Source organism: Babylonia areolata, chromosome 25 (assembly GCF_041734735.1).
Source record: "Babylonia areolata isolate BAREFJ2019XMU chromosome 25, ASM4173473v1, whole genome shotgun sequence".
NCBI lineage: Eukaryota > Metazoa > Mollusca > Gastropoda > Neogastropoda > Buccinidae > Babylonia > Babylonia areolata.
In genome coordinates, this window is record NC_134900.1 from 33707370 (window position 1) to 33719869 (window position 12500).

The 12500-nt window shown below is 37.8% G+C and overlaps 1 protein-coding gene and 1 non-coding gene across 2 annotated transcripts in view; both read left to right on the top strand.

Annotated features, from left to right (window-relative positions):
• LOC143299586 (uncharacterized) overlaps positions 1–12500 on the top strand; it is a 40610-nt gene that overhangs the window by 536 nt on the left and 27574 nt on the right. The gene's annotated exons all lie outside the window — the stretch shown is intronic.
• Positions 3161–3232, top strand: Trnad-guc (transfer RNA aspartic acid (anticodon GUC)). The gene has a single exon. It is a non-coding gene; the product is annotated as a tRNA-Asp (tRNA).

A 12500-nucleotide genomic window follows, 5' to 3' on the forward strand; every position in this document is an offset into this window, starting at 1 on the left:
TTGCCCTACTCTCGTGGGAAATATGAACAATTCTGTTTATAAAGCGTGGCAGTTTTATATGCCCTTGATTACTTGAGTAATCAGTTGATATTTACTGAGTGGGAACAGGATAGTATATTCCATCACTCTGCAATGCAACACGTAATATCATATTTGAATTGTATGAGAATGAACATGCCTTTACTTGTAGCTGTAGTGCACAGTAAGAGTTAACCAATTAGAAACAAAAAAAAAAAAAACGTGCACTTACGCTTGTGACTTTAATTCCGCAGGATGCTTAACAAAACATATTAGTAGATGATTATGTCAGTTTTGTTTTGTAACTGATGTTATCCATGTGTTCATGATATTATCTGTGCACTCTTGATGTTATCCGCGCATACTTGAAATATTCCTGGTGTTGTATTGCCCTGTATTCTCAATATTTGTTCATTACCAACAGTTTCAGTTTCAGTAGCTCAAGGAGGCGTCACTGCGTTCGGACAAATCCATATACGCTACACCACATCTGCCAAGCAGATGCCTGACCAGCAGCGTAACCCAACGCGCTTAGTCAGGCCTTGAAAAAAAGAAAAGAAAAAAAAGGTGAATAAATAATAGATAAGCTTACATAAATAAATAAATAATAATTATGATATATAAAAAAGGTAGTAGTAATGATAATAAAAAAAAAAAAAACAAAAAAAAAACAATGATGATAAATAAGCAAATAAATGTAAAACATGAAGACACACATTCACACATACACCCACACAGGCATAACAGATATGCACCAAACATGCAGTTTCACAGGTATGAAAGCACAGTCAAATATAACAACAAAAAACAAAAAAATCAAACTTGATTTGAATTTCACAAAGACTGAGCTAGACGTACACCTATGTGGATTGGTCTTTTTAATGTTCTTTTGACTCAGTTTTTAAAACAACATTTTGGGTTCTCTCCCACTAGTTTTACGTTATTGTCAAACTTGATTTGAATTTTACACAGACTGAGCGAGATAAATGTCGACAGGTCTTTTTTTTGTTTGTTTGTTTTTTTGTAAATTTAATGTAGGTTTGTTTGTTGTTGTTGTTTTTTTGTGTCTCGGACTTTCTTGGGTCAACCATCGTTTTATTTTGTATATAAATTCATTATGACAATTCAGAATAGATGGAGAAAAAAAAATCTGAATACAGTGAACATTACCAGATTAACAGAACAATATCAGATGTAAGTCATTATTGTCCATCACACAATCAACTCAAAATGAGACAATAATCAAGACCAATACCTGGCATTCCATGACTATGTCATTGTAATCAATAGCAGTTATGGAATAAATCACCCATACAAGAAAAAGCATACAACTTTTCATTTACTGAATCAGGGCATGTGAGAAAAAAAGAAGAAAAGAAAAAAAGACCAAAAAAAAAAAAAAAAAAAAAAAAGAAAGAAAAAGCAAAAAAAAGGACCCCCCAAAAAAACAACAACAACAAACAACAACAACAAAAAACCAAACAAAAACCCAAAAGAGTCAAGACAATAATACGGAAGAAAGTTGTACACTGTATACATTAATGTGTACAAAAGTTAAAGCCTATCATAAAGAAAGTCGGGTGGTGAGTCCTGTCAATGTCTTCAGTGTCGGCAGATTCATGGGGGGCTGTTGTTTGAGGGACGTGGTGGCGGTCTCCACTCTGGGAGGGACGCTCACTCAGTCTGGCTCCACGTCTAAGCCATTATTGTCGTTAGTAGGGGAGCTTAGTAGGTGGTGTCCTAAGTACGTTAAATCAGAACAGGCACCACTGAACACCACCGAAGTGACTCAGCAACAGTGCAGGGTCTCCTCTGGTGTGTGGCCTCCTGGCGACCTAACATCGATGGTTCCCTGTGGACTGCCGACGCTGGAACTGCGACGGACGAACCCGGGTGTGGCCGTGTATGGGGGAATCTAAATGAGCGGCGTGGGAGTAATGCCACTGAAACGGTGCAGTTGATGGGGGAAAAAAAAGAAAAAGAAAAAAAAGAGAGAAGATAGTCAGGTGGTCGACCAGGCAGACACACGGACACACAAACAGACAGACATAACAAGGTACGAGTATAAATCGAAAATCATACACAAACACAGATACAGTAGAAATCAGGATACATACAAGAGCATATCAATATAAAAAAAAAACAAAACTTGCGCATACTCACACATGCACGCACTGCACACACACATACACACAAACCCTCTCTTTCTCTCTCTCTCTCACACACACACACACACACGTTTGAACAGAAACTGCATATTACATGTGGGTGGGGCTGATGACTAGATCTTCAGGTAGATGGTTGTTGATTATCATCAGTATTTTTTTTTTTTTAAATTAAAAACAACAACAATACTTAGGGTTCTCTTTCACTGGTTTCAAGAGCCGACAGGGGATCTCAGCCCTGACTTAATCAGCTGGGCTGTGTATAACGTGGTTTGATTTGTGCGTTACTGCATGTCAAAAGTTATTGTTTGTTTGTTCGTTCGATTTGATTGACATTAATTCTGAAGCCCAACTCAACCCCTGCGCCCCGCCCCTGCCCCCCCCCCCACGCCCCCCAGCTCCCCCCATTCCTCAGCCCCCCTTCCTTCTCTCTCTCTCTCTCTCTCATTTATTATTGCTGTGGCTAACACAATGTTATATGCAACCTCACCGATCCACCCTTCCCCATTGTATTGTGGCCCAAGTATTTATATGCTTATTTATCATCATTGTTGTCTTATTTATTTATTAATTATTATTATTATTTTATTATTATTATCATTACTACTTAAGCTTATCTATTATTTATTCACCTTTTTTTTCTCTCAAGGCCTGACTAAGCGCGTTGGGTTACGCTGCTGGTCAGGCATCTGCTTGGCAGATGTGGTGTAGCGTATATGGATCTGTCCGAACGCAGTGACGCCTCCTTGAGCTACTGAAACTGAAACTGAAACTTGTGGCCCAAGGCCGATGTATATTAAACTTTCTGAGTTCTGAGTTCTCATTTATTATTATCTTATTTCAATCATTTTCCTTCTACGACAAGGCCTATCTTTCGTTTGATTTTATTTCAGTGTGTTTACTTATTTGTTTATTTTGTTTTGATTGTTTTACTTCATTTTCATGTTTTATACACACTTAGGGTAGGCTCATAAGGCTCCTCGGTAGTATAGTGGTCAGTATCCCCGCCTGTCACGCGGGAGACCGGGGTTCAATTCCCCGCCGGGGAGAGCTTGTTTTTCAGAAAAGTCAAAGAATATCAAAAAGAACAGGTACAAGGCCATCACACCATCGATCGCCTCAAAGAAATAAAAGCAGAGAGAGGGAGTGGCCGTAAGTCTAACATGAAAGGTAGAGCACGATGCTTTGCTAATCAAACAAATATCGGCATCATTTCCAAACCAACTTTGCGCAAATTTCTTCAAAACGGAACAGAGTCTCTGTGGGCTTTTCCAAATACAATAGACTGAGCAACACACTATACGCCACGTTCTTGGCATCAGAGATCTTTTCCCATCCCTCTTGCGGCCAGTCAGTGTGTTTGTGTGCATGTGTGGGTCTGTATTTTTGAGTGCGTTTGTGCATGCGCGAGAGTGTAAGTGTGCGCAGGTGTCAGTAGAGGTCTGTGCACGTGTGTGTGTGTGTGTGTGTGTGTGTGAGGGGGAGGTGGGGGTGCGGGGGGGAGGTGGGGTAGAGGATGAGATATGTGAGTGTATGCATGCCTACACTGTGGGAGCAACAGGATATTGGAACGTATATATATATATATCTCTGTGTGTGTGTGTGTGTGTGTGTGTGTGCGTGCGTGTGTGTGTGTGCCGTGGAAGCTGTGATACGTAGACTAGAAATGAGTGTGTGGAGGAGGGGGGGTAGAGGAGGTGTAGGGTAATGTGTGTGGTGTGTGTGTGTGTGTGTGTGTGTGTGTGTGTGTGTGTGTGTTGGGGCTCATGTGCGTTTATGTGTGTTTGACTGTGCTTTCATATCTGGGAAACTGCATGTTCGGTGCAATCTGTTGTGCATGTGTGGGTGTATATGTGAATGTGTGTCTTCATGTTTTACATCTATTTGCTTATATATCATTTATTCACCTTTTTTTTTTCCCTCAAGGCCTGACTAAGCGCGTTGGGTTACGCTGCTGGTCAGGCATCTGCTTGGCAGATGTGGTGTAGCGTATATGGATTTGTCCGAACGCAGTGACGCCTCCTTGAGCTACTGAAACTGAAACTCATAAGGTTTGGGCCTTATGCCTCGTTCCGTTAATTTCTTCTTTCTTTCTTTTTTTTTTTTTCTAAGCAGATGTGGTGCAAGCATTTATCGATCAACTTGGACACCTGAAACTAAAATCCAAACACACACTCTCTCTCTTTCTCTCTGTGTCACTATGTGTGTCTGTCTGTCTGCCTCTCATTCGTAGTTTAACTTCGAATGAGTTTAGTTAACAACGTTATTTGTTATCTATACTGTGTGCTTTGTGTATTAGCAAACTGAGTGAATATCACTTGACAAAAACATGAATTGCTGTACTTGATTAAATGTTTGTTTTTTTTCTAAACATTTATTTTCAACTCCCTTTCATGAAGGACAATGGCGTGTAAATGAATAAATCATCTGTTCATCCATCTCTCTCTCTCTCTGTGACTCTTGTCTCTGTCTGTCTCTGTTTCTGTCGTTTCTCTTCTTGGTCTATTTTATTTATTTATTTATTTTATTTTTATTTTTTTATTTAAATAATTAATTATTTTATTTTGTTATATTTTATTATTATTATTATTTTAAAATTTATTTATTTATTTATTTATTATTATTTATTATTTATTTATTTATTTTTTCTCAAGGCCTGACAAAGCGCCTTGGGTTACGCTGCTGGTCAGGCATCTGCTTGGCAGATGTGGTGTAGCGTATATGGATTTGTCCAAACGCAGTGACGACTCCTTGAGCTACTGAAGCTGAAACTGAAAACTCTTCTTGTTGGTCTGTGTTCAAATCTCTTGATTCGTAACGATGTTAGTCCATCCATCAGTGCTTGCTGAAATGAGGAGTGAGGATAAACGGGACACACACACACACACACACACACACACACACACACACACACACACACACACAAACACATCATTATAGGAACATGACGAAAGTTGATGCCATTACAATGATACTACAACACCCTTCTTATTTTCACGTCGGTAGTTTTATTATGTATGAATTTTAGTTATGTGTTTACTATTTAGGCTATTTTTTTTTTTTTTTCATTTTTTTTTCTCATCAGCCTGCATTTTGAAAAATTCATTGACTGTCTATAAATCTTTAGCCTGTTTAAAAATTTAAAATTTTTATTATTGACGTTTATAGTATAAGATAAAAACAACAACAACAACAAACAACAACAACAACAACAACAATAAACAACCATCACCACCAGAGGAAAGAAATGTTTGACTTTACGTTCGATGTCTACTGTCTTCTCTCCTGTGGAGAGTTATGATTTTTTTTGTTATGTCCGTCCCTCACTTTTTCATTCAATCAATCAATCAACTATTCAATTGGCCAACTGATCTGAACACAGTGACACACACACACACACATCTCTCTCTCTCTCTCTATATATATATATATAAAAAATAGATTATATATATATATATATATATATATATGTATAATTTTATTCATATATATATAGTATAATTATGTACGAACAGTCCATAGTATACATACATGGCTCTCTCCCTCAGAAAGAAATCAATTGGCCCCTAATTGCTGTATTTGAATGGTTCAATACTGTCCTCCAACTTTGTTTTTTCCCCCCATTATTATCATTTTTTAAATTTATTTATTCTTTTAATTCATACATTATTTGCATAGTTATTCTTGGATAACGTAAGAGTCGTTCAGTTTGTCATCTGCGGTCGTTATTCCTCATTATATCGTGCTGTGCGAACTGCATAATTTTATGTATATAGGCACTGTGGGGTGTATAGACATTGTGGGATGTATAACTTACGTATTCTGGGTGTGGGTGCCGAATTAGATATGGATTACAGGCGGGTGGAAAAGCATGGTTATTTGACACTCGCTGGCTGTAAACTTCAACAGAGAGTGCATACTGCATAGACTTAGTTGAAGCAAGTAACACACATACACACACACACAGACGCACACACACACACACGCACACACACAACCACGCACACACATACAACCACACACACACACAACCACGCACACACACATACAACCACACACACACACACACACACGCACGCACATACACACACACACAACCACACACACACACACATACATGTATATATATACATATATGTGTGTGTGTGTGTTTGCACACACACACACACACACACACACAGAATAAATGAATAAATAATGAATATATGGACGAACAGATAGATCTGTATATAAATAAACTGAGGGGAAAAATGAATAGACTGACGAATATCGAATGTCAAGATCGCACATTCACACTGGTACACAGTCATTATGTGACATATTCGTTACGCCTTCTAAGTGCTTTCTGTAGATAGCAAACTCTTTCCATATGAGAGAGAGAACAAGAACAAGAACAAAACTTTAATCTCCAGGCCACCGGCCCCTAGAAAGAGGTCAAAAGTACACAATATGGTGATCACGCAGCGACACCAAAATGTAAAATACGTAACTTAAACCTGTAGAACAAAAGTGCTTCTTGTGCATACTGAATTAATTCTAACTTTCTTCATTGTTGTCACAAAATTCCTGTCGTATCTTCAGGGCATTAAATATATAAACGCCGAGTTTACGAATACTGTAAACAGAACCATTCTTCAGCAAGTGAACATACGATTGACCTTCAAAGTTCAGATGTTTTTGCCGCAGGTTATTGTAATGGACACAATTGTTTATAAAATGGTTTTCATCTTCGACCACATTACAACATTTACATGCGTGATTTGAATTACATTTGAATGTTCTCCTAAAAAATGATCCATTCATTGGGAGCAAACCAAGCCGTAATTTTACCAAACAGTCCCTAAAACACTTTTTATCCACAAAGTTAAAATATTGCTCACACTGAAAACCAGTAGTTATGATATATATATCTTTAGACATAACCGACTCGTCCCACTCTTGCAGAAATATATCTTTCATTCTTTGCTTAAATAATGACCAAAAAATTTGCTCACAACCAACGCCTTGTTGCAACCCAAGTCTAAATAAAGTTGTTTTTTTTAATTTTATTTATTTTTTTTTTTTATACTAAAGGCATATATATATATATATATATATATATATATATATATATATGAGAGAGAGAGAACACTGAACACTGAACACTTTAATGTCAATAGCTTTTACAGCCCTAATGACATGGGGGTTCATAATACAAATAACAACATGCATCAATAGTAATAATATATATAGAGAGAGAGAGAGAGAGAGAGAGAGAGAGAGAACACGGAACACTGAAATGTTTAATGTCATTAGCTGTGATGCTGTAGTGACATAGTGGGTACTAATCAGAACAGAGCGGTGCAAAACTGAGGTATAAAATGGAACAGAAAGGAAAAAAAAAGCAGAATTGAAACAAAATAAATAATAATGGATTGGCGACACTGCGACACTTTGTCATTAGATTAAAAGTACATGTGACAGGGGGTGGGGGTGGGGGGGGGGGGGGGGGGGGGGGGGTAATGTGCTTTTTTTTTTTCAGTCGTTCGTCTCCAAGGTTTGAACTGTACACGGAAACAAATTACGTATAAATCATATAATACATATTCACGCATGTAACATCGACACACATCATATCAATACCAATACATACTAAAGTACATATGAGTCATGAAATAATTATTTATGCCCGAATATCAAAAACCATCATATCAATACGAACACATCATATAATTCCATTGTCGAGATTGACCATCCAAATGTAACCTTTCCTTTTTATCTACGCTTTATTCCTCATAGAACCCATACTAGTGTTTAATTGATTGATGGGTATTTGGACCGATGATGGACGTTTTCCGTATATTCATTGCCTTGGATATATATTTTGCAAGTGAAAGTATGCCGAGCAAATCTTTTGAGAGACAGAGACACAGAGAGAGAGAGAGAGAGAGAGAGCTCAAGCAGTATAATACCATCAGTACAGTATCATTATAGAATGTAAAATGATGCTGACAAGTTGATAATGATAACCACACAAAAAAATGCGACTAAATACTACTACGAATACCACCCCCACAATTAGTACTCCTTGGGAAACTGCTGTTAATTATCACCATCAATCGTGAGAGACACACAGACACACACGGAGAGACGACACAGACAGACACACACACACATGGAGAGACACAGACAGACAGACACACAGACAGACACACACACACACGACACACACACACGGAGACACACACACACACAGGCACACAGAGAGACACATATCCAGACGACAGACAGACAAGCAGACACAGATCCAGGAAAGATGACTAATAAATTGATTCATTTTACTGTCCAGAACACGTGAAAATGATTTTTTTTTTTTAAAGATAATTTCAAAATTAATGGGAACACTAACAAAGCTAGGAAGGTGAGATAGGCTCGCAATACAACGCCTGTGGCGACAAAACAGGTAGAATCGAACCCTGGGGCGTATTCAAGACAAAATTCATTTTGCCTTCAGGCAAGTTACCTTTGACATGGTTGGTACAGTTTACCTTGAAGGATAAGTTATCTTCGTATTCAAGATGCACTTAGACAGCTAACCCATCATTTATTTTTTATTAAATTTTTTTTTTTTTAATCCTGAAGATTCCTGTCTTTGCATGGGCTGTTTCACTTCTCATCGCACCACTGCAAACATTGTTGAGAGAGTTCGCAAAACACGTGCTATCCGTAAAGCACACCTGGTTTCCCTTTAAAAAAAAAAAGAAAAAAAAAAAATGCTGCAAAAGGATCCGCCATATTTACCTGTGCTTCGTGGACAGTCACCCTTGGCAGGAAGTGAGGGTACATTGCCTTCGGGTTTGTAGACAGCGGGTAGACTCTTGTGTTCATGAATACTGGATATTGCTTACCCTCAGGCAGGTTGCCTTGCCTCAGGCAGATTGCCTGCAGGTGCACATTTACCCTCAGGCACGACGTTCTCTTGACTACGGCCCCTGAACACTTGATAAGACGTCCAACGCCTGACTAATGCTGGCACAGTACCTTAATCTGATCAGTTAAATTCTAACCATTGAAACTGAGTAACTCATCACTCGTTTGCTGTTCATGATCGACGGACTACCGGCCCAAATCAATCACTGAAATCTGACAATGCAAACACTGTATGGAAACAATTATTTCCCAGAATAGCCTCCCTTCCCTGCCTCTTCCTTGTTTTCAGTTTCTCCACTTTAATAAGAGTTATGCATGCGTGTGATATGACTGGTGCGAAAGCGCTTTGATTTGTCTCTGCACAAGATTCAGCTCTATATAAATACCATCATCATCATCATATCATCATCATGATATTATTATTATTAATATCAAACATTTTCAACAAGTAAAATTAGACACCAAACAATAATAATTTTGCTCAGATTCTAATCAGAGTAATTGTATTGGCGGGTCGTAAACAATCGAGTGGTTAATTAATCAAAGTGTTGAACTTTTCAATCTGAAGGTCCTGGCTTCGAATCCCGCCGGGTTCGGCACCTGGTGGGTTCTAAGAGTGGATTCCCCCCCCCCCTCCCTCCCGTTTCCTAAGTCAACGAGATGTGCAGACCTGCAAAGTCCACACCCTTCCACCCAACAATCCTCTCCTCCCCCCCTCCCCCACTCCCTCCACCCCCACTTTGTGTGTAGTATACCATGCTTCTTGAAGATTCAACGCGCACGTATAAAATTCCGTTATCCGTGTCAGCGTTGAGCTGTTCAAGTTTGCGGAAACGATACGAGAACATACCCAGCAATTACCCCCCCACCCCCACGTAAACGGAGTATGCCTGCCTTGTACATGCATACGAGTGGACATGGGAGTTGCATTGAGCGCACGAACGCAGAAAAAACACAGCTACTGCTGGATAGAGGATAGGATGGCGGACCTACACGTGTAGGGGAGTGGCCCTTTATGTGCCTTATGAGTCACAGTTATCGATTTTGAAGTCACGATTATGAATTCAATTCTCATGCTTGGATGAGCTTGCGCTCGCTACCAGGGCGTTACATGTAAAAGCAAGACAGTGGTTATGAAGAAAGGATGTTCATTAAAAAGAAAGTAATATAGGGATATAAATATATATATATATATATATATATATATATATATGGTGTTTATTTTGTTCGATCATGGCAATAATAATGTAGACTTCTTTTTTTTCTTTCTTTCTTTTTTTTTTTTAAAAAAACAAATCATCTCCTTTACAAGTCTTCGAAACAGAGGCATCTCTCTCTCTCTCTCTCAATATATATATATATATAGATAGATAGATAGATATATTATGTGTGTGTGTGTGTGTGTGTGTGTGTGTGTGTGTGTGTGTGTGTGTGTGTGTGTTATGACTATATCAATGGGATTAGAACTTGTAACAGAAAATCGTCAGGTAATTCATTTTTTTTTACCATCCGTGGTAGGTTATACAAAGATTGAATTTTGTTGGAACCCTTCTCACGAAGGGACTGTGGGGAAATGAGCGGGTGGATCGTTGTGCAAAAAAAGGCGCAATGACATCAATATTTGCAATGCCTTAGAAATTCGTATTCCATATTCATTACAAGAAGGGTATTAACTCTCTCCATACGAACGGCGAAAGAGACGACGTTAACAGCGTTTCACCCCAATTACCATCATCAAAATATTGCAAGCGGAAGGCTCTTACACTGAAGAGGTGAATATTGACAAAGAATACCACAATTCTGACGACGGAAGCTAAAGGTTGGGTCATTCAGACACCCACTGGACATCCGAGGGGTCTGTGCAGAGGAGAAGAGAGGACTGGCCGTACTGAGTGAGTTAATGATAATGATAATGGATACTTATATAGCACACAATCCAGAAATCTGCTCTAGGTGCTTTACAAAAATGCTTTTGTTGACATAAAACATTACATCAATGTTACATACATACACACACCAAAATGTGACTACACACACACACACACACACACACACATATATGTATGATGTAAAACATTACATCAATGTTACATACACACACCAAAATGTGACTACACACACACACACACACACACACAATGCATACATACATTTTAACATACATGTGTATCTAACAGCTACCCTAACACATAGACACACATAAGCAGACACAAACTTACATAAACACACGCACACACAATACACATTCATATACATGCATGTAGTTATGTACACATGCATATGTATACACACATAGTCAAGCACAGCATTTTTATTTCATTCCTTTTTTTTGTATTTGGTTTCTTTTATTTGTGATATATTTGCTTCCTATTATTTTCAGTTTTTTAATAGTATTTATCAATTGATTATTTTTATTTTATTTTATTCATTTTTGTTTGTTTATTTGTTAATATATTTGTTTATGTATGTAATTCATTCATTTATTCATTCATTCATGAAGATTTGTTTATTGATATTAATTGAGTATCTATACAATATAGATGACAGGGACATAAACAGAGATTATTATGAGCTCGTCGTGTGCTGAACCTGATCATAGAAACTATAAATACGTGTATGATATTCTGAAACGTGTGAACGCCGCGATCAAACTGTGTGCTATTATGCGGAGCTAATGCATGTATGTTCTTTTATATGTTTTACTTTTAATATTTCTATTTGTATTTGTATTCCTTTTTATCACAACAGATTTCTCTGTGTGAAATTCGGGCTGCTCTCCCCAGAGAGAGCGCGTCGCTATATTACAGCGCCATCCATTTTTGACTCACTTGTGTAAACAAAGTGAGTCTATGTTTTAACCCGGTTTTTCGGTTGTCTGTGTGTGTGTGTGTGTGTGTGTGTGTGTGTGTGTGTGCGTGTGTGTGTGTGTGTGTCTGTGTGTCCGTGGTAAACTTTAACATTGACATTTTCTCTGCAAATACTTTGTCAGTTGACACCAAATTAGGCATAAAAATAGGAAAAATTCAGTTCTTTCCAGTCATCTTGTTTAAAACAATATTACACCTCTGGGATGGGCACAAAAAAAAAAAAAAAAAAAAAATGAAGCCTAATTATATGCAAACTGCATTTACTGTTATATTTATATTTTTTGTATTCTCTAAACTTGGCACTTTGATCTGATATTCTGACCCAACAACAAGAGCTGTCATTATTATCATTTTTTGTTCAAACAGGAACTTCTTTTGCTAAGCATGGAAGTTTTATTTATTTTGCAAACGTTTTGGTGCAGATAGCAAAAAAAGGGAAATTACTCTGTAATTAATGCTAGGGGACTTAATTTGCTTTAAAATGACCTTTCTCATCTTAAACATTACATTTTGAAATTATACTCAAGACATAAAAAGCTTG